This window comes from Lynx rufus, unplaced genomic scaffold (assembly GCF_022079265.1).
Source record: "Lynx rufus isolate CCGP_SWC_20201006 ecotype Redwood Valley unplaced genomic scaffold, mLynRuf1.p SCAF_13, whole genome shotgun sequence".
NCBI lineage: Eukaryota > Metazoa > Chordata > Mammalia > Carnivora > Felidae > Lynx > Lynx rufus.
The window spans coordinates 46,760,994-46,782,388 of NW_025814827.1; the positions used below are offsets into that span (position 1 = coordinate 46,760,994).

The 21,395-nt window shown below is 43.0% G+C and overlaps 1 pseudogene; it reads left to right on the forward strand.

The window, feature by feature from the left end:
• The first annotated feature begins 8,902 nt into the window (after positions 1-8,902).
• Positions 8,903-21,395, forward strand: part of LOC124508299 (histone deacetylase 8-like) — a 52,508-nt pseudogene continuing 40,015 nt past the window's right edge.

The following is a 21,395-nucleotide window of genomic DNA, read 5'->3' on the forward strand; positions in this document are numbered from 1 at the left end:
TCTCTAAGAGGGAAAAATAACAGGCAGAGTTTCCAAATTGATCTGCCCTTTTCAAGAGCACACCTATTAACGCCTCCCTGATAGCATTCTTTTGACTCTTCTGACGAAGTACTCTGGAAACTGCTGAGCTAATTCAATTGCTGCTTAATTCTATCAGCTGGACAGCACGGGGTAGAAACTATTTTCTACTGGCGTAAGGAACCAAATTTGTTTTGTTTTAGAATGTTGTCAATTGGAAGTTGCTCTATTTGCACGTCAGTTTATAGAAAAACAGAAAAGAAAACCATATATTAAAGGTGTTCATAATTTTGAAGACCCATCCAGATTTCTGAATTTGGAAAATGATGAACTGCCCGGCGGCAGGGCGGGGGTGGGGGGGTGCAGATCCAATGCATCTTAGAATCGAGCTAGTGCCCTACAACCCGAGTTTTAGTTGAAGCAGGCTCTAGGAAGGTGGTGGGGAACAGTTTTCAGGAATGGGCTGTGATTCTCTATGACCCAGGACCAACAGCCCTGAGGATCAAAGAGAAAGAAAGTATCACAAATGTCTCACAACAGACTTATCCAAGGGAATTAAGATACCAAGTGGTCATGCACTAAGAAAAGCTAACGACGGTGATAAGGAAAGAAGCCTCCCCCACACTGGAAAAAATTCTAGCAGTGAAAAGTAGGGGTAACACCCAAAATATAAACATCAAGTTATGGGAAAGAATTTTAAAATAGAAACGTTCCCTACTCATGTTAAGTAGGAGAAACTATTTAAATGAGCGAGTGAATCTTAAGAATTACAACCGGAAGGTGGTTCCTTCACTGAGGGTTGATTACCATCAGGAAGACAGGCATGGGCCTTGCAGTTTTATCTACTAAAACACTAAATGGTACACTTGAGTTTTTGAATAGGTTTCTGATTTTACTGATAGGTCTCTTTAGTGCTAATCATTTTAAAACTAAAACAAAGCACAAATGGAAAGCTAAGATAAAGCACGATGGTCAGGCTGGCTTCCATCTGGCACGGCAACACGAGAATGTGTTCAAGTGCTGACCTCCTCTTACGCCGAGTGGTTTGGGTGCTACATGACCTTATTCTTTCTCTAGGATGGCATCTCAGGCGCCCTCCTGACTCACGCAGGCTCCCTCCCAAGGCCTCTCTGATACAAAGCAGCTGAAGTTCAAGGCCACTACTGGTCCTGGTGAGCTCTCACCCTAGCTTGGGGGACAAGGAGAACTTAAGATTGGGCTGTGCCCAAGCAGTGCTTGATTATCAGTGAAAGGACACAGAGAGGCACTGATACAGCACGGCTTCCCGTGAAAGTTGGCCTTCCTCCCCCACAGAGTGAGAGAGGATCTCGGTCACTGCCAACACCACCATTTGACAGAAGGAATGGAAGGCCTTTGCCAGGTCTGACCACCACAGAACTTCTGTCAGGGAGTATCCTTCACCTCCTCCTGCCTCCTGGCCTGGGTACACTGTCCATTCAGAGAAGGCACCACATTGTCAGTTTTATTAAAATTTGCTTATGGCAATTCAACCTGTTCTCCAGTCTTAAGGTTCAAGCTGCCATAACTTTATGCAACTCCTCTGCAAAAATGTCTGAGATCCCCTAGGAAAGGAATAGGGTAGTTGCTAGATTTATCAATATCAAGGTCACAGATCTCAGTCTACTCAAGAGTGACCTAGAAACCTGAGTATTACACAGTGTGAAAAGAAGGGGGAATCCCACCTTTTTTTTATGTAAAATCCACTCATTGAAAGAGCAATCGGGGAGGCACGCCTGGGTGGCCCAGTCCCTTAAGCTTCTGACTCTTGATGGAGGCTCAGGTCATGATCTCACGGTTTGTGAGATTGAGCCCTGTGTACGGATCTGTGCTGACAATAAGGAGCCTGCTTGGGATTCCCTCTCTCTCCCTCTCTTTCTCTGCCCCTCCCCCACTTGCGCTTTTTCTCTCTGTCAAAACAAATAAATAAACTTAAAAAAAATGAAGAGCAATCAGAATTATTAAAACTGGACAATGGTAAGTGGCACAGGTATTGGAAATATAAACTGCTTCAGGCAAGTTCCTAAAGCACCCTATCTCTGTAAGTGTGGTATTAAAATAATGCTATTTTAGAACAAACCTCACCTCTCTCTTACTGTCTCTCACCTAGTAAGTCAGTGATTCTATTTGCGTGGGATCCGGATGAGCAGCATTGGCATCATCGGGAACTAGCTGGTGATGCAAATTCTTGGACCCCCTTCCCTCAACCCTAGACCTAGAGAATCAGAGACTCTAAGCAGTGCAGCCCAGCAATCTTTGTGTTTTGTTTGTTTGAAGATTTTTATTTATTTATTTTTTTAAGTAATCTCTAGACCCAACGTGGGGCCTGAACTCACAACCCCAAGATCAAGAGTCTTCATACTCCACTGGCTGAGCCAGCCAGGTGCCCCTAACAAGCCCTCCAGTTGACTTCAGTGCTCATGCTGGAGAACTTCTGCCCCAGGATTAGGAAAGATGCAGCACATGGGGGGCTCAGGAGCCTGATCAAGCCCTTATTAACTGAGTGAGAGGAAATCCCACCTGTTCCTGTCTGATGATTATTGGCTCTTAACCTCATAGACTGATGAAAGGTTGAGTCTTTAGTTCAAGGTCACTTAGAGGCCAAGCCAGAGCTCCAGCCCAGGGTCTGCTGACTCATCAACTGTATTTGTCTAACAGGGGTCTTGCTGACAAGCCAGTGTGGGGGGCCAGGACTCTGAACATTGATAAGGCAACCCTGGAGATCTCCTAATCTACACCATGCTGCTTCCCTCAAATAAATATGAGAACTAGAGCCTCAACCCTTAAAATCAAGAGAGGTGGATTTTAGGGAAACAATACAAAGAAAAAAGATAAACAGCTACTTCCAAAGGCCTGAGCAACTAAACCTCTTGGTAAGGAATGGGTAGAGGGCAGAAGGCTTAGGTGTCCTGTTAAAATGGAAAGAATTAGTTAATTCAGAAACACTGAGTAAAGAGCGTAGCCACAATAGGACATGAAAGGTGCTTCCAAGTTTTCTCAGAACTTTCATTTCTATTATCTCATCCAAGTCTCACAACAACCCTGCAATGAAAGGAGACGAGGCCACTAAGTGTCTCCATCTGACACTAGAGGAAACAAGCTCAGAGTGGCTATTTGTCTATCCGCACCATCATCAGCTGTAAAGCTAAAACTTGACCTCAGATCTGACTCTAGAACCTGTGTACCCACACCATGTGATTCCCACAGCTGGAAATCTGCCCCAAAGCAGATTCACCCTGAGGAAATAGCAAAGAAAAAACAAACGTGCAGCAGAAAAACGATCAGCCCCTACAACATGGCACTTGAGCGATGTGTGGGTGCCCCTTTAAGAACTTAACACACAAACCCAACAGCCAAGGTGTTCAGCCAAAAAAGAGAGAGAGAGAGAGAGAGAGAGAGAGAGAGAGAGGGGCATATTTCTAGCCTGCATAATCATTTCTGGACCAACTCCCACTAGCAGCCTCTGAGGCGAACAGCCGCTCACTGCCTGGCTGAAGCTTCTCTACCGCCACTCTCCACACCCCCCCCCCAACAAACACCACCCGGGGTTATGACAGCGCAGCTCTGACTCGTGTGCAGGCAAAACCCCAAAACTCAAAACAAGAAGTGAAAAAAGTGGAGCCAGGAGAAAGCGGCAGCATCCTCCACACTCTGGCAATCTGCACAATGCCAGTTTCAGGGTCCTGGGGTGGCCTGCAAATCTATCTTAGGAGCCGGAGGAACGAGGCGGGCGTCCTGGTAGACCCACTGGCCCTAGTCTTTGCCACCCAGTCCCTGGGGAAGAATAAGAAAGGAGAGAATTCCTTATGAAGTCCTGGGGCCAGAGCCCAAGGCAGATACGATCCAGGCACCCTCTTCTAAGGATCAGAATGTCAACTCAAATTCTCCACCTGGCCCTTCCTTTCAAGTCCTGTCCTCTGCGAAGATGAACAGGGTGGGATTGGTGGGGTGCTGTAAACCTGAGGAAAGGCTGGAGGAAAAACTCTATCATCCACCTACCCCAGCCACGTTGCCCCATGTTGCCCCGGCGCGCGCTACCAGGGCGAACTCGGAACGGGGAGCCCTTCGCCACGTCGGAGGTTGGGGAAGGGGCAGAGCCCGGCGACAAGCCCTGGAGGCAGGGAGCCGTGCCGCTCGGACGCTTACCTCAGTTTTGGCATGAATGGTTTTCCTAGAAGACGCCAGAGAAGCGAAGATCGGGTGATTCGCAGATTTCAGCCAGGGGTGGAGGAACTCAGCCCAGGGGAGCAGCGAACCCACTCGGCTCCTCCACATTGGGGCCTCGGGGCGGCACCCTCGGGACTCGTCCTACCGCGGGGACAGTGCCGAAAGAAGGGCTCCATCCTCAACTTTCTCGGAGGAAACTGCTCCGCTCCGCGGCTTGCCCAAACCTACCCGCACACCGGGTCCCAGGTTTGGGGAAAACCAAGGACCGAGTCCCTGTCTGCGCGCACAGCAGCTGCGCCGGGGCGCAAAGCCCCCACTCCCGCCGCCCGCCAACTTGAAAGCATCTCTCTGGGTGCCTGCCTACTCCTCCGGCCCCGCAGTGGGGTCCCTGCCCTGGCCGCCCGCATTGGACCGAGCGCCGGGAGCCTTGACCGCCGCGGCCGCAGCAGCCGCATCTTCCCCCCACCACCCCCGCCCTGGCCTCTGCCTCGCCCGCCCGGCGCCCCACGACCCGGCCCTACCTTGCAGCCGGGCTCGAGCGCCGGCAGTGCCAGTGAGTGGCACGCGTCCCAGCCGGCGAGGCTCCTCCCCGGGGGCTGCCCCGCGCGGGGTTCCGGGCTCCGGACAAGGCTCCGCCGGCCCGGGTGCTGGCTCGGCGCCGCTCGCGGCTCCCGCGCCGGCTCCTGCTGCCGCGCGCCAAGACGGAGGCGGGGTGGGGAGGGGGGGGGAAACTCCCGGCAACTCCAACTCCTGGCGCTGGAGCTACAGCTGCAGCCGCGCGCCCGCCCGCCGCCGAGTGCGAGCGCCTGCGAAGCAAACCTGCCCCCGCGGCCGCCTCTGAGCATGCCCAGTGCCGCCGTGGGCGAGCCCGAGCGCCCTGGCCCGGGGCAGAGAGCTGCGGTGGTGGCCCGGAGACCCGCCCCGGGCTCCAGACCGCGGGGTGTGGGGCTGGAGGAGGGAAGGATGGGCCAGCGCAGGAGAGGGGGCCCTGGAGCAGAGGGCTGGGGAAAAACAGGGTGCGGAGGGCAGTGCAAGTTTCACGGGTTGTGAGAAGTTTGTGGGCTGGAAAGGTAAGCGGCTTCCGTGAGCCTCTCTGCAAGACTCTACTGGAAAGGACAAGGAAGCATTTATTATCCAGGAGAGAAGGAGTGGATCCAGCAGATGTGTTTTATCCAGTGCACTCAAGCCTAAGGTCCAAACTCAAAGAGCTAACGGGCCATGGCAGGTAATGCAAATAAGTGACCCAGCCAGGAGGGAGAGTTCTAAACGCCCAGTGCTGTCATGGAACAATTCGGGCCTACCTTTGCTAGATTTTCTGATTTTTCAAGAAATGACAAAGATTTCGATTTTTTTTTTCATGTATAACACCCTGATTTTTACATCATTGATACAAGTGCAATTTTTTTTTAACAACACTGGACCAAAAGAAATATATCTGGGTTCCTTCCCTGCTCAGCCTGAGAGAGCTAATTTGAGGATTGTGATTGCTGCATTTTCTTTCTTTTCTTTCTTTCTTTTCTTTCTTTCTTTCTTTCGAGGTGCTGAGTGCCCACTGTGGTTTAGGAAGGCACTGGAAAGGATTCAAGATGATTCAGATGGCCACCAAAGTACTACCAGTTACTAAGGGAAATGGGTTGTCCAGACAAAAGAGGGCTACAGATAAATGCTGGGGCATTCAAGAAGTTAAGTTACTGGTGTGGAAAGGGGTAATGAGAACAAATTTTGTGAAACATCATTGATATAAGTACTCAGGGGGAAGTCAATGCAGGATCAGTAACAGTGCCCTGAAGAGGCATTTTGGAGTCTGAAGAAAAAGGAAAAACCAGTAAAGCTGATCCCGTCTTTATTTTAAATTTTAATATTTTTCATCATGCATTTTTTTTTTGCACTAATTTTTAAAAGATTGCATCACACTATTTATCTTGGTTCCTGAGTTCTGTGACATCACCATAAGTTTTGCAGCACACCTCACCCTAGCCTGTGCCCTGCTGGGGTGCTAAGTGGTGGTTCACTGGTCTGCTTGGGTAGAGTGTAAGGGGCAAGAAATAGCATACCAAAATGGGATAGGGGATTGAAGTGATGGATGGGGCCTAGAGGCAGAGCACTTGACGGCCAGTTTGTGGAGCCTGAACTTTATTCACTTGCTAGCAAAGATGCTGGGGGAGTAATCCAAACCCAACCCTAGGAAGATGGGCTGCTACAGACCTAGGAAGGCGGTTTGCAGGGGAAGAAGGGAGAATTGGGGATACCTAGGGCACATTCACTGTTGTGATCTTACGAAAATCAGATGGATTTCCCTAACAAAGCCGCACGTGCTCTGCTTATAACTGGAGAGGTGTGTGGTGGGCCTAGCGGAGTGCCCTCAGGTAGGGCTCCCAGGTCCTGGTCTAAACCTCAGCCATTTCCTACCAGGCTTCTATTGACCAGAGGCTCCACTTCTAAGCTGCCTTTTCATGATGTGTGAAATTGCCAGACAGTTCTCATAGCGTTTTTGTGAGGGTTCAGAGAAATAAGGTATGCCTAAGGGCTTTGAAAACCAAGAGAAAACCAAGGTTTAAGCAAATATAAGGCATTCTTCTTACCTTCATACCTATACGAAATAAAATTTAACCAAACAAGTTCTACGGCTTTACAAGACTTGTCTTAAGTAGGAACTTTCTTTGATTTAACAAAGCTCTTTTAGCCTGTGCAGGATTCTGTTGACAAATCTTTGGAATCAGCTTTTGGGCAATTCCACAATTTTGTGAATTAAGCTATCTCTGTAGGAGTTTCTATTGCCAGCTACTCAAAATGACTCCCGCCCTCTGTAAGGCTACCCTCTTGTCTCCTCTGCAGGTTATCAAGGCAGTCTTTGCCTCAACAGACACCTGGGACTTACCTCCGTGCCCTGGATCACTGTCGCGGCAGGTGAGCACATTGGTTGTTGCATTCTTGAGGAACAAACCACCACTAGTCTATGAAAAGCATTTTAAGCTTGCAGAACTCTCGAAGAAAAAAAAAAATGCTTGGGTGTTTACACAAGAAGCCTTGGAGAAGTTATGGAAAGGAGGAAGTACCTAGCCCCAGACTTATCACATACCGAGTGGTTACACATATTTGCGGAATATATAGCAATTTACATCATCCAAATCTTCTGTATCTCTGTCCTTTCCTCCACAGATCCTAAGAATCATTATTTCTAAAACAAATCACAATAATGGTAAAATTGTAAAGAAGAACGAGAACAGCATGTAAACATTTCTAGAGGGAGGGGCTCTGTACTTTTACAAGTAAAACGTACTTGTACTGCTTAAATTTTAAATTAATTGTATTTGTTTTTTAAGTTATTTCCACTACTAGTAGTAAATAACACATGATATTAAAAAGTTTAGTCCAAAAGTTGCAGGAAAGAGAAAGCTCCCCTCTCCATGAAGCCTTGTTACCAGTTTTTTGCATATAGTTGCAAAAATATCCCATGCACAAGAGAGTAAGAAGTTAGTTTTTTTTTTCTCTAGATGTCTAATCATGAAATCATAAAACTGAAAAATGCCTTATAGTGCATCTGGATGCCAAATTACAGGCTTTTAAGTTACTAGTATATTCTGGATAGAAAAGGGAAATGTGAAAACAGTTTTCTCTGGTGACACAGTTCACTCCTGGTCCTAAGGATACCAGACCACTTGGCAAAGCCCTCTTTCTGAGCATTAAGTGGTGCAAGAAAAAAAACTGAGTTACTGCCCAGTGTCAACCTCAACCTGAAGCACCCACAAATTTAGATGCCCCAGGTTGCCTACAGCTATAGAAGGAAGGGCTGTCGAAATAACAAATGGTATGAACTGATATGGACAAAGACACCTTGATCTAGGGAATTGTGCATGGTAACTATTTTTAACAGCATCACTTATAGCATCATCAATCAATGTCCTCGAGACTAAAGTCTGTATTTAAAAAAAAAAATTCTAGTACGTAGTGTATCGCTAACAGCTTTTCAGATTCTTTATTCTGATGATATGCTTTCAGGTAAGAAATTCAGGAAGTCTCAACTTTTAGGTTGATCCATGTAACCGCCGTTTTTGTTGGTCATAGTCCCTGGAATATTGACAGTATTGTTTTGCTTTTCATAATGGGTCCCCTGGCGATATCAGGAATCACCCCCAGCTAGGGATAGGTCTGTGGCTAGTGTCTGTATGTATCATTTGTAAATTACGAGTGCAACCTGTCACTTCTAGTGACATGAGGAGGTGGGATCTGGGAGACCTGCAGAATTCAAATGGGCTTATGGAACTTATGCTTGGGACCCTATTCTGTTTTGCACACAGTTAGTATTGGTATATGGTTTTACTCTTTAAGGATTCTAGCTAGGTTATAAATGAAGTCCACCTTTTTTTAACTGAGTTGCCACAGTACAACACTCTGCCCCTAATTTACTAATTAATATATATTAGCCATGCATTTCCAATCAGATTGTTAGTTCCTTGAGTACAGGGAACAAGTCTTAAAAATCTTCAATTTCCCTCACCCTCATCTAATGCCTAACTCAGAAGCAGGAGCCCATCAACAAATGACAGTTACCAGCTGTCACCACTCAGGTGAGTCATTGGGGACAGGAGACAAATAGTTGATTACCTGATCTCTAAAAAGAAAGAATCTGTTATTTTGAACATATGCAAAAGTGTAAAATTGCATCTGTGATAACTTTCACAATCAGAGGTATGGGCTATTAAAGTATAAAAAGTATATAATAGAAATAGTGGGAGGAAGAGCAGGAACCGGAGCCTGGGTTGAGTCTGAAAAAAGCCCAATCCATGTGGTGGCTCAGGAACGGCCAGAGTTGGAAGATGGAGGAGCCAGAGGAACTAGCGGACGGTGGGCATTCGCTGCCTCCGGTATGTCATGATGTGCAACTCCCTGCCCAATGTCCCCAAATAGGCCAGGATGGCCAATCAATTCTTTGATTGAAGCATATGCACTGCATAAGCGAATAAGGATAGGTGAGCCCAAAGTAGCCTCCATGGAGGAGCTGGCCACCTTCCACACTGATGCCTGTTTGCAGCATCTCCAGAAGGTCAGCCAGGAAGGAGATGACAAACATCCAGACTGCATAGAATATGGCCTAGGTTATAACTGCCCAGCCGCAGAAGGGTATTGACTATGCAGCAGTTGTAGGAGGGGCTATAACCACAGCTACCCAGTCAGTGCATGATTGATGGAAGTAGCAATTAACTGATCCAGAGGCTGGCATCATGCAACGAACATCTTCACCAGGAGTAGGTTCCATCTCAAGAAACCACTTTCTTTGCTCGTCCATAAGAAGCAGCTCCTCATCTGTTAAAGTTTTATCATGAGATTGTAGCAATTCAGTCACATCTTCAGGCTCCACTTCTAGTTCTCTTCCTATTTCCACAAACCTTCAATTTGTAAAAAAAAAAAAACCACATTATACGTGGACCACAATAAAGTAAAGCACAATTAGAGAGAGAGAGAGAGAGAGAAAGAAATAGTGAGCAAAGGAAAGAGAGACTTTCTTGAAGAAATGACCAAACTGAGGTATGCAGGAGAAAGGTGATATAGTTAGTAAGTGCAAAATAAACAAACAAAAAAAAACAAAGGGAACTTCAAGCAGGATTTTAAAAACAGCATGTGCAAAGGCACTGTGGTAGAAGGGAATGTGAACGTTTGGGAGGGATGTTAGAGGTCTTTAAGTTTAACCAGTCACTAACCCCATGTGCCTTTGACATAACTCAACATCTAATAAGAAGACCTTCTAAGAGGAAGCAGACTGTCCTCAGCGAGAAACAGAAAACAAGCTGATGTTAGGCAGCATGCCATAGTAGAGAGGGTACAGATCTTATTTTAGATAGAACCTCTGGGTTTGAACTTCTGTTTCAACTCCTTGCTATACAACCTCGAGCAAAGGCTGCAACTTCTCTAGATACTAGATTTCTTGTCTCATATTACCATCTACTTATGGTTTTAATTGGTGGATTAAAAAGGAACACATCTGTCATGTACACAGCACACAATACCTGACCTACAGCAAGTGCTGAATAAATATTACTTTCATCTCATGACCACCCATCTTGGTAACTGCAAGAGAAATGGGAAGGGGAACCCCAGAATGTGTTTTCAATTTCCAACCTGAGCTGTTTCTTAGAAGCACTGCCTCTGCCATAAGCAATCATATTTTATCTCTGCAGGTGCAGTATATAGCATTCCTATTTTCACAACAACTATTTAACATACATGGAAATGCTTTGAAATTTTTTTACCTTCTCCTGTCCAGATGTCCTCGTGTTTCTACCTATTACTATCTCTCCAAAGAAAAGGTCGGTGGGGGGGGGGTGTTGATTAATAGTTTAAAGATTTCAGCATTTGTATTTATTAAGTGAGGACCCAGTTAAGGTTTAAGACATTATACAGATAAATTTCAACAGTGACTAGTTCTGAATTTTGATCAAATAGCCAACCAAATATGACTCTTCTCTTTTCCCTTGCATGAATTAAAACTCTCGAAGAGTAGTCTCCAGCAGGAAAAAAACCAAAACACTAAGACTATTTTGATCACCCTCTGCTGTAGCAGGGCCCCCACCTCCACTCAAAACTGGTTTGTTGTATCAAGTTCAGAGTTTGTCAGTCTGAACCATCCTAATGACTCCTTCCTTTATTTCAGCAGTGTTTGTGAAAGACTTGTTTTTGGTTTAAAATGACTGTCTCCACCAAGATCCAGAAAAGCTGCTAGGCTTTGAGCTCACAGAGAGTCCTTTATTCTGCCAGGACACAAGCAAGTCAGTGACGGCACAAAGCTGCTATCTCTCTCCGAGCTTCTGTGCTGCTGGTTTAGAGGAGGGAATGATGCAATCCATTCATATCTGAGATGGAGGGGGCTCCTCTCTTACACACACAGCTCCTTCTCTTCTGTTTATGCTGGTCCCCTCGCCCTCCCAAGAGGGTAACAGTGAGGGAAGCTTCCACTGCTCTGTCTCCAGAAGCTCTTTTAGGCCAAAAGGACCTGCCCAGCCCCGGGAGGCCCTGTGACTTCTGTAGAAACACACAGCCTAGGACTTTACTACTTAAATTGCACTTCTCAGACCAGCAGCTTGGGCATCACTTGGGAGCTTGTTAGAAATGCAGATCCTGCTTACCCAGGCTACCCGGGCAAATCAGACCCCAGAGAATCAGAATCTGCCTTTTAACGAGACTGCCAGGCAATTCATTTCTACTTCAAAGTTTAAGAAGCACAGGGGCGCCTGCTTGTCTTAGTCAGTTAAGTGTCCCGCTTCAGCTCAGGTCATGATCTCAGGGCCCGTGAGTTTGAACCCTGGGTCAGACTCTGTGCTGACAGCCCAGAGCCTGGAGCCTGTTTTGGATTCTGTGTCTCCGTCTCTCTTCCCCTCCCCTGCTCACGTGCTCTCTCTCTTTCAAAAATAAATAAACATAAAAAAAAAAAATTTAAGGACTGTCCTAGGCCACCCAGCCAAGAAAGATACGGAGAGAACAAAAAGCACTTTAAAGGTGAAATGCATTTCCTTTGCCCTGGATGCCCTTTCCTATACCAATCTCCAGGCCTCATCTCTGCACGCCTGAATCCTACCCTGTCTTTCTTTGTTGAGCTGTCTGCAATGCTTCTTTTGGAAATCTTCACTGATTGTGTCAGCCAGAGACATCTTCCACTCAGTTACCTGTATCTTGCTGCAGTGTGTTTACGCCATACAAATATGTTTGCACAGGTCTAATCCATCCCGTTTGAGGCTTGAGACTTGCCTGAACCTTCTCTATATCCTCTAGAATGTCTAGGACCGTAGGCCCTGGGAGGAAAAAGCCTATTTATTTATTGAAAGAAGGGAAGGGAAAGAAGAAAAAAAACAGCTCCATTCATGAAGTAATTGTCTCTGAAAAGCTGAGTGCAGCCCCAGGGATGAACATAAGCCTGTTTAAAACAGGAACCCAGGAACCATGTTATGCTCATCTTTAAAGAGCCCCCCAATACACCAGACATGGAAATGTCTCAGTTTTCCAGAAGCTTAACTGGACCAGATCAGATTCAAACCCACCCCATTACAGCACTCATCATTTAGACCTGGCCCAAAGCAGACATCTTTCTAGAATAAAATCACAATTCTGCTTGCTAGGGCCTTGACCCCTGGCTTTAAGTGTGCTGTGGGCTCTGAACCACTACCTCTTCACCCATTTTTTGTCCTATGTGTTTTCCCACTTTAGATTAATATATTTCTTCTAAAGAAAAAAAGGCATTTTGAAAACTTCCAGATTCATTGTTTCTTTGGAAAGAAAGCTTACTGAAAATATTTGTTTCCTTTTTTTCAATGTTTACTTATTTTTGAGACAGAGAGGGAGAGGAGAGAGTACAAGTCAGGGAGGGGCAGAGAGAGAGGGCGACATGGAATCCAAAGCAGGTTCTAGGCCCTGAGCTGTCAGCACAGAGCCAGACGTGGGGCTTGAACCCACAAACCGTGAAATTATGACTTGAGCCGAAGTCGGATGCCCAGCCGACTGAGCAACCCAGGTGCCCCAATATTTAGTGTTTCTAATTCAAGTTTTCATAATGCATACTTGAGTAAAGGCAATGAGTTTCTGACTGCAAGTTACAAGTTAAAAGAACATTTTATTGCTCTTAATTGATAGTTGAGTCAATTAAAAACCTTGACTCTAGATGAGATTTATGATGTCATATTCATAATAAATATGTCTTCCCGACAGACATCCTGGTGTCATTATAATTTTACCACACATAAAATATAATGGGAACTGTTCCTAGGACTTACAAGAAATTAGACTTAACTAGTGTCAAAACTGTTGTGACTCGTAAAATGAGTATATGACCTGCACTGTGAGACTTTGTTGTAGGACTAGAGTTCACAGAGAGCAGGCATGTTTTCTTTGATAAGCATTTAAAAAGTGTGACTGAATTATTCAGGATCAGTCATTTTGGGGGTACTGTCATGTGTTATAATACTTTTGTAGAAAAATTGTTGATCCTCTTCAGGGGGAATATTCAGAAGCTATAGCCCTGTGATTTCCACCTCTGTGAATTTCTTTTCAGGAAACAGCTCTATTATAGCAGCATTAATTGTGAGAGCAAATTTAAGTAACACTCCTCAGGAAACAGGAAATAATTAGGTGCATTTAGTCATTTTATTTGATGAAATATTATGTACCTTTTATAAACAATAAATGGGATAGTCAACTGGAGACTTTATGAGACCAGCTTAATTTTTTACTTTTCTATACATTAAGTTGTAGAAGTATTATTGAAACTAAACATATCCCCGGGCACTGTACTAGACACTGGGGATGCAGCAGTGAAAATGACGAGTATGATTCATGACCTAGTGACCTCACAGTCTGATGCAGGAAAAAGATACTGAATGAGTAGATACATAGTTACATACTGTGATCATGCCAGGACCTAAGGGGTTAGCACATAATAGGGGAACCTAAGCTGGTTTGGGGAAGAGGGTATTTGTCAAGGAAACTGGGGAAGTGGAGGAAGAATCAGAGTTAGTGAGGGAAGGCTGGGGGAGAGTGTTCCAGGTGGAAACAGCGGGAGCAGAGGAACAGAAACCCAGAGATGGGAAAGGGCTTGATGCCATTACAGAAGTGGAAGAAGGACCAGAGTGGCTGGAGCATAATTCATGAGAGGAGAGTGGAGTACCCTGAGGAACTAGATCATGCAATGCCTTCGAGATTTATCTTATCAATCCCACTGCAGTTTCTAGAGTGCAGGGGTAGCAGGGACCTATTTATAGTTTAAGACCACTTTGTGCTGTATGGGAAATGGGTTGAAATAAATCAAGAGTAGAGGAAGGGAAGGCACTTTGTAGACCACTGTAGCAGTCCAGTAAGAGAGACAAAAGTAGTTTAGATAAGATCTAAAACTGGGAAGATGAGGAAAAGGGGACAGATTCAACTACATTCTGGAGGTGAGAAAAATAAAGTTTGCCAATAGATTGGGAGCAAGGATGGAAACATTAATGACCATCTTCATTTGCTTCCTTAAACCGCTGGGTAAATGTTGATTCACTCACATATTTCATACAGTTGGGAATTTAGGAAAGAAAACTTAAAAATGCATTTTGGACCTGAGGTTGAGATCTTGTCAGAGAACCAAGTTGAATAGTCAAGTAGACAGTGTACGGGTTTGGAAAAATAGATCAGAAAATAGATCTGGTTTGAAATTAGCTATTTGGGAGCCATTGGCCTTAAGATGGTATTTGATGCTATTGTATAGAAAGAGTATAGAATACCTGGGGGGAAAAAAGCCCATTTTAAGTTTCAAGAACTATAATATTAAGAGGTCTGATTAAGGAGGAACAGCTATCACAGGTGACTTCCAGGCTGGAGATCTGTTGGGTAATTCTGGAACCAAGAAAATAGTATTTCAAGAAGGAAGGTGTGGTCAGCAGTGTTGAATACTGTTAAGAGGTCAGGCAAGATGGCGTGCTCCTATGTGTAAGAAACAGTTGTCTTATTAGGGCGGTGGCTTTAGAAGCACAATATATTATTTTTGATAATGTTTAAGCTTTATTTCTTTAGTTGACATCTGTTCCTTTTTGTTAATTTAATTTCAGTAAGATTTGAAACATCACATCAAATAAATGTGATGTATTTACTCCATCTTGATCCTTAAACTCTTTGTTAATCATTATTGTTTATATCTCTCTATTGTCATCTTACATATTAACCAGTTAACACTCATATCTCCAGTCTACGATTAAACCTTCGAAAGTTTTAAAGCTGACTAGCCCTCCAGCCTAACAGCAGAACTGCTGAATGCACAAAGTCCCTGCTTTATAAATACTGCGTTGAACATGTGGTTTGTTTCTAACAAGTTTTTGCATGATCTGTAACAAATTATATATTTCTTCCTTTAAGTTTATTTATAGAATCTTGCCCAAAGTATCCCCTTCCTAAAAACAAAACAAAACAAAACAAAAAAAACCAAAAAATGAACAAACAAAAAACAAAACAAAAGAAAAAAAACCAAACTCCAAAACTACCTTATTCAGGTAAATTCCGGTCTTAATTTGGCAGATATGCAGTGAGGCCAAGATGCCAGTATGTGAACAAGATGATTCTTTGTTTGCTATTTAAAAAAAAAAAAAATTCCAATATTCTATTCAGGAACTAAAGAAAGGAAGTGAGATGGTTTGGAAAGGAACTACTATCTTCCCGGTTTGGGGGTACCCCCACCCTCCACTTAAATACCTTGACTATTCATTTTCTTCGCAGTGACTCAGAGTGTCATCACCCTGTGCTGCTCATGAATAGGAAAAAAGAAAGAGGAAGGAGCCTCCAAAAGGACTGGTCTCAGCACAACTGGCAGAACTCTGTTCACTTCCCCCAACTTTCTCCCTAAATGCTCTAATTATACTGTTAGATAGTAATCTCACCTCAAGCGCAAATTCTTGGCAAGAATTCAAATGCATGTAGTTGCCCTCTGTAATCTTCTACCCCTCTGTTACGGCTTACCAGAACTTGTCTAAAGTCACTTCCATGCTGAATGTCTGATGAGACAGGACAGATCTCCATGTCACTCACTTGTATTCTGACTTTTCTACCTCTCCCTATCTGTATCATCAGGCGTATTCAGATAGGTCTCAAGAAAATATGTCATCCTGTCTCTTTGTTGTGGATGACACGATATAACTTCCACAGCACTAGGGATTGAAGGGGTACATGGGAGTGTTGGAGATCTGGCAGCGGGATGGAAGAGAGTAAGTGAGGGTAATGTTTAGAGGTTTTATATGGTAGGTGCCGTGGTGCCCGAGACGAGAGCTCTTAGGGACAGATGATTGCATTTTTCTAGTGATATTCTTTATTTTATTTTATTTTTTTTTAATGTTCATTTATTTTTAAGAGAGAGAACATGAGTGGGAGAGGGGCAGAGAAAGAGCTAGAGACAGAAGCCAAAGCAGGCTCTAGCACGGAGCCCGACATGGGGCTCGAATTCCCAAACCGTGAGATCATGACATGAGCCGAAGTCGGACGCTTAACCGATTGAGCCACCCGGGCGCCCCTCTAGTGATATTCTTGACTCTTAATTTTTGCCTGAAGAGACTTAAATACAGCATGTGTAACTTGCATTTCTCCTTTTATCTACTAGAGGAACCCTCCCAGATCAAAGAGGAAAAGCACATCTTTCTATGACTTGCTTCTCTTTTATCATAAGCCAGCTTCTCTTTTTGGAGAACTGTTCAACTATTTTGGTTGTTCTTGGTGGTAGACTCGCTGTGAAAGTTGTCCAGTTAAGTGAACAGATATTTTTCAACCTGTAGAAAGGTCTGTTGGCACACAAGAATGCCTGTTAGTACAGTGCAGTACTGGCCTCATCCATGGGCAAATTGTTCACTTAGTGGGGTGGGAGAGAGAAAAGGGAAAAGCAAAACCAGGATGTGAAATGTCCAGTTGAAAATTGCCTTAAGGTTTCTCTCAATCTCAAAATTGAAGTCTCCCATTATTGGGTTTTCCATGTGACAGTTTGTGGGTTATGTCTCAGTCATTGATTCACTTACTATGATAATAAGGAGCATTTAGCCAACATTCAATCCCTTTCCCTTTCCCTTAGGACCCGCTTAACCCTCTGACTTTGGCCATGTGGCTTGCTTTGGCCAAAGCAAGTGCTTTGAGAAGTGCTTCTCACTTCTCATAGAAGTGAGAAGAGGCTATAAATGAAAAGCGCTTATGTAATTTTGCTTGATTTTCATGCTCTGGTGATCTGCCGTGAGAAGAGCATGCCCCATGTAGCTGCTGCTATTTTATCCCCCAGACAAGCACACCTGGACTAGACCTGAACCCAATCCAAAGCCTGGGGCCAAGTCCAGCCCTCCTGCTTTCTGTGGCATAACTTCCCGGCCAAACCAGTCTAAATCAGGTGACCTGCAGATCCACGAGCATTTAATGTGTGTTCTTATAGCAATCAAGTTTTAGGGCACTTTGTTATGCAGCATCTTTGTGGTAATCGCTAACTAATACATATACTTAGAGGAATTATGGCATAAACATAAGCAAAGAAAAGCTACTTATCTAGCTCATCATTTTCCAATTTAAGCCTTGAAAGAGCATCAAAATCACTTAGTCACATCATTTAGTTTGAAATGAATTTGGCTCACTGTACATATCCTTATAACATAGAACTTATAGAAAAGCACACTGAATTTGAAAATAAATACAATAAAATCATTCAAAATTAAAAAACCATTTTATTTTCAAATATTATTAGCAGGACTTTCCAGTTCAAATGCTCTTAAATAAGGTGGTTTTATGTGAGTAACATATATAGCAATAATACTATTCTTTGTAATCAGTTCTCCATCTGTCCATCCATCCATCCATCCATCCATCCATCCATCCATCCATCTATCCAACCATCCATCTACCTCTCTACCTTCATTAGTTTTTGCAGTTTATATAGTCATTTAGAAACAATGCAGTAGGTTTTAGGTAATTCAAATTAGAATTAGAAAAGTTGCATACATTTCTTGCATTCAAATTATGTGAGAAATCCATGAGCATTGCAGCAAGATTCAAAGGTGCAGATAAGCAGAAAAGAAAAATCCTACACAAATACACCACCTAGAGATAACCTTTGTTAAAATTTCATTATTTTTACAAACTTCTTTTCTACGTCTGCCCGTGTGTGTGTATTTTTATATATATTTAATTACAGTGGATTCATACTGTGCACACTGTTCTATAAACTGCCTTTATCACTTTTATGTTGCAACTTCCCTCCAGGAAAATAATATAGAGCTACATAATCATTTGTAATGACCCTCTAGTATTTAATGAAATGCGTACTCTATAATTTGTTAACTAGTCCCCTATCTTTGAGTGTTTAGGTTGTTTGCAGGTTTTCTTTTAAAATTTCCATTGTAAATGACACTTGGATGAGCATTCTTGTTCATATATTTTTCTCACTTTTCAAATTATTTCCCTATGATCAATTCCTAGAAGGGATATTGCTAATGCAAAGGTTAAATGTACACAGAAGGTTTAAGACTCTTGTAGAGATAAGTTCCAGGAAGGTGGCACCCATTTACATTCCCTCTAGTAAGACTTTGGCTGCACCTTCCAGAAGTTCTAACATCTTTTGCTGCTTTTTGAAAGATGTTTCTCCCTTCTCTGTTTTCTTTTCTGTATCTACTATTCACATTATTTCCCACTTGGAGTAATTTGAGAAATTCCTTCTTTCCATTTTTTTCCCTGTGACATGTAAAGAAATAAAACATGACTTAAGAAACGTCCTGAATGCAATAGAATAAGTAAAAATAATCACGACAGCAAAGTAGTCTTCTTTTTCAGAAAAAAAAATTTAATTATGGCCTCAAGATTGTTTGGAATAATAGTTAACTAAATCATAACCTTTACAATTTCATGATATTAAATAGGGCTTTTTGGAAATGAGTCATTCTGTACACATTGGGAGTTTTATGGTGAGTTTAATGTCACTGAATTTAATTAAGTTAACTTGTCATTTGCACGTCAGTATACTATGGAAACCCCTCCTCGGTCGGTGAGCTCCTAGCACTGAACAAAAAAATGCACAGTTCCTCTCAGAAGTTATAAGATCTATGTGACTGGTAGCTGAAGAAACAAGGCATAAAACAGTGGATTCTCCAGCAGCAGGAGTTAAAAAAAAATCACAAAATTATAAAGGTAAACATGCTACCATGGAGGGAGAGAACAATAAGATAAAGGAACATTTTCATGGACTGAACTCAGTCTTTTGTAACCACTACGAGATGAGATTATAAACTGTTGTCGGAATTTTCAGTGGGAAAATTGCTTAGAAGAGCCACCTGGCAGGGGACTTCACCCGTGCACGGCCAACTCCCAGATGACACAAACACATGAAAAAAGAAATCCTTTCAAAAACATTTTCAAGAAGGCAGAATAAAAAATGATAATATTTTGAATATTACAAAAGAAGCCACTGCAGTGAAGACTGTATGGAAAACCTAAAATGTCTTCCAGACCAACCCCTTCGATGTCTTTTTGTCATCTTAATCATTCCTATGTATTTTGGGGGGAGTTAGGAAGTTCTCACTGCAAAATCAGACTTTAAAAAACTTACAGAATACTTTTGCACAACTAATTTCTGGTATGTTTTTCTAGCACATTAGTTTTTTGTTTGTTGCTTAGAAGTAACATGGAACGTTATATTTCAAAGGGCTTGTTTGACAAAGCGATTAACGTTATTCTGTACAATGTTACGTTCAAAAACAATACCCTTTAAGAATAATTTATACTTTCTTTATGTGTGTATATATTTTATTTATTTATTTATTTATTTGTTTGTTTATTTATTTTGAGGTGGGAGGGGCAGAGAGAGAGAGAGGAGTGGAGAGAGAGAATCCTAAGCAAGCTCCACACTGTCAGCACAGAGCCCAATATAGGGCTTGAACCCTTGAACTGTGAGATCATGACCTGAGCTGAAATTGAGCTGGTCACTTAACTGACTGAGCCACCCAGGCACCCTATACTTTAAAAAATAGATCTCTCCTGCTGTTTATTTCTCTTGAAGCATGTGTATTTTCTGGTGTGCCTTTTTATTCAAATTCAGTTCAACAAATATTTACGGAATAACCACTTAGGATAAGACTTTGTGTCAGAGCTTCAAAAGAGCTAAGGGTAGAGACAGTAGATTAGTGGGTGCCAGGGGCTGTGGGGAGGAAGCGGGGGAGGTGGGGAAATGCCTGCTTAATGGAAATGGAGTTTCCTTTTTGGATGATGAAATAGTTCTGGAACTACCTAGCGGTGATGGTTGCACAATACTGCAAACGTACTAAATGCCACTGTAGACTTAAATGGTTACAGTGGTAAATGCCATGTATTTTACCATAATTTTAAAAATCAGGCAGACAGAAAAGAACTAATGGGGTCAATGGAGGAGGGGCACATATATTCTACTTCAGAAGTACATTTAATCGGGAAATGTATTTAAATTATCCTTCCAATATCACTATTGATTTCATGTAGTAACGGTCAAATCCAATTTAACAAGCATGTATTATTAGAGCGGTGATTGGCAGTCATATTTAAAACTGAACAGGCATGCGGAAAGTAGATGGTTCTTGCCTTCAAGTAGCTTTCACTTTTATAGGGAATTAAGATGGCTATAAGAATGTCTAATGCAAGGGGCGCCTGGGTGGCTCAGTCGGTTAAGCATCTGACTTCAGCTCAGGTCATGATCTCACACTCTGTGAGTTCGAGCCCTGCATCAGGCTCTGTGCTGACAGCTCAGAGCCTGGAGCCTGCTTCAGATTCTGTGACTGCCCCTCCCCTGCTCATGCTCTGTCTCAAAAATAAATAAAGACATTAAAGAAAAAATTTTTTTAAGAATGTCTAACACAAGACGGAATGTCAGAGGAGCCATATGAGAGAGGTGAACGTAGTGCTAAGGAGGTAAAGAGGATAATTAGATTGATTATTGGGGAAAGCATCAGGGATGTGATAGCTTTGTACTTGGTCTTCAAGGATGGGTCTGATTTTGCCAATTGCAGAAGATGCTTAACGGTCAGCCTAAATAGAGACAAAAAATGTAAGGTCGTTATGGGGGAAAGTGGCCAGGTTGGCTGGAAGGCATCGTTTAAGAGGTCAAACAATGAAACTGAAGTTTGAGGCGGAGTCAGGATGTGTGGGAGAGGACTGAAGACATTTAGAGTTTGAAGATGATTTAGAAGGAATTTTTTCCAACTTTTCACCGGCTAAATGGATCTGAACTACAGCATCTGGCGAATGGCCATTCAATTGCTTTGGGAATTCCTCTGGTGACTCAGAAGTTACCATCTTCTAAGACAGTCTGGGCTGCCGTGAGGTGACTAAATGGTCAGAGTTCTTGTATTGATCAGAAGTCCACCCACAATTTCTATCCATTTATTTGAGTTCCGTCTTTGAAACCACACTCAATACAGTGAATTTTTTTTGTTTCCTATCAGCTCTTCAGTGTTTGAGTCAGGAAATATATTCTTTCTTTCTTGTCTTTCTAAGTTATGTATTCCTGGGTCCTTTAATTATTTAATTGTTTCTCTTAGGACATGCTTTTGGAGACTTCTGAAATTCATCTTGCCATTTATTAATTTGGTAAGCATGGCTTTGATGTTGATATTCAAGGCATAAATAAAATGTTTTAGAGGAAATTGCAGATGATATAATTTTAAACAAACCACTCTAATTTCCCTTTCAGGTAGACTCTG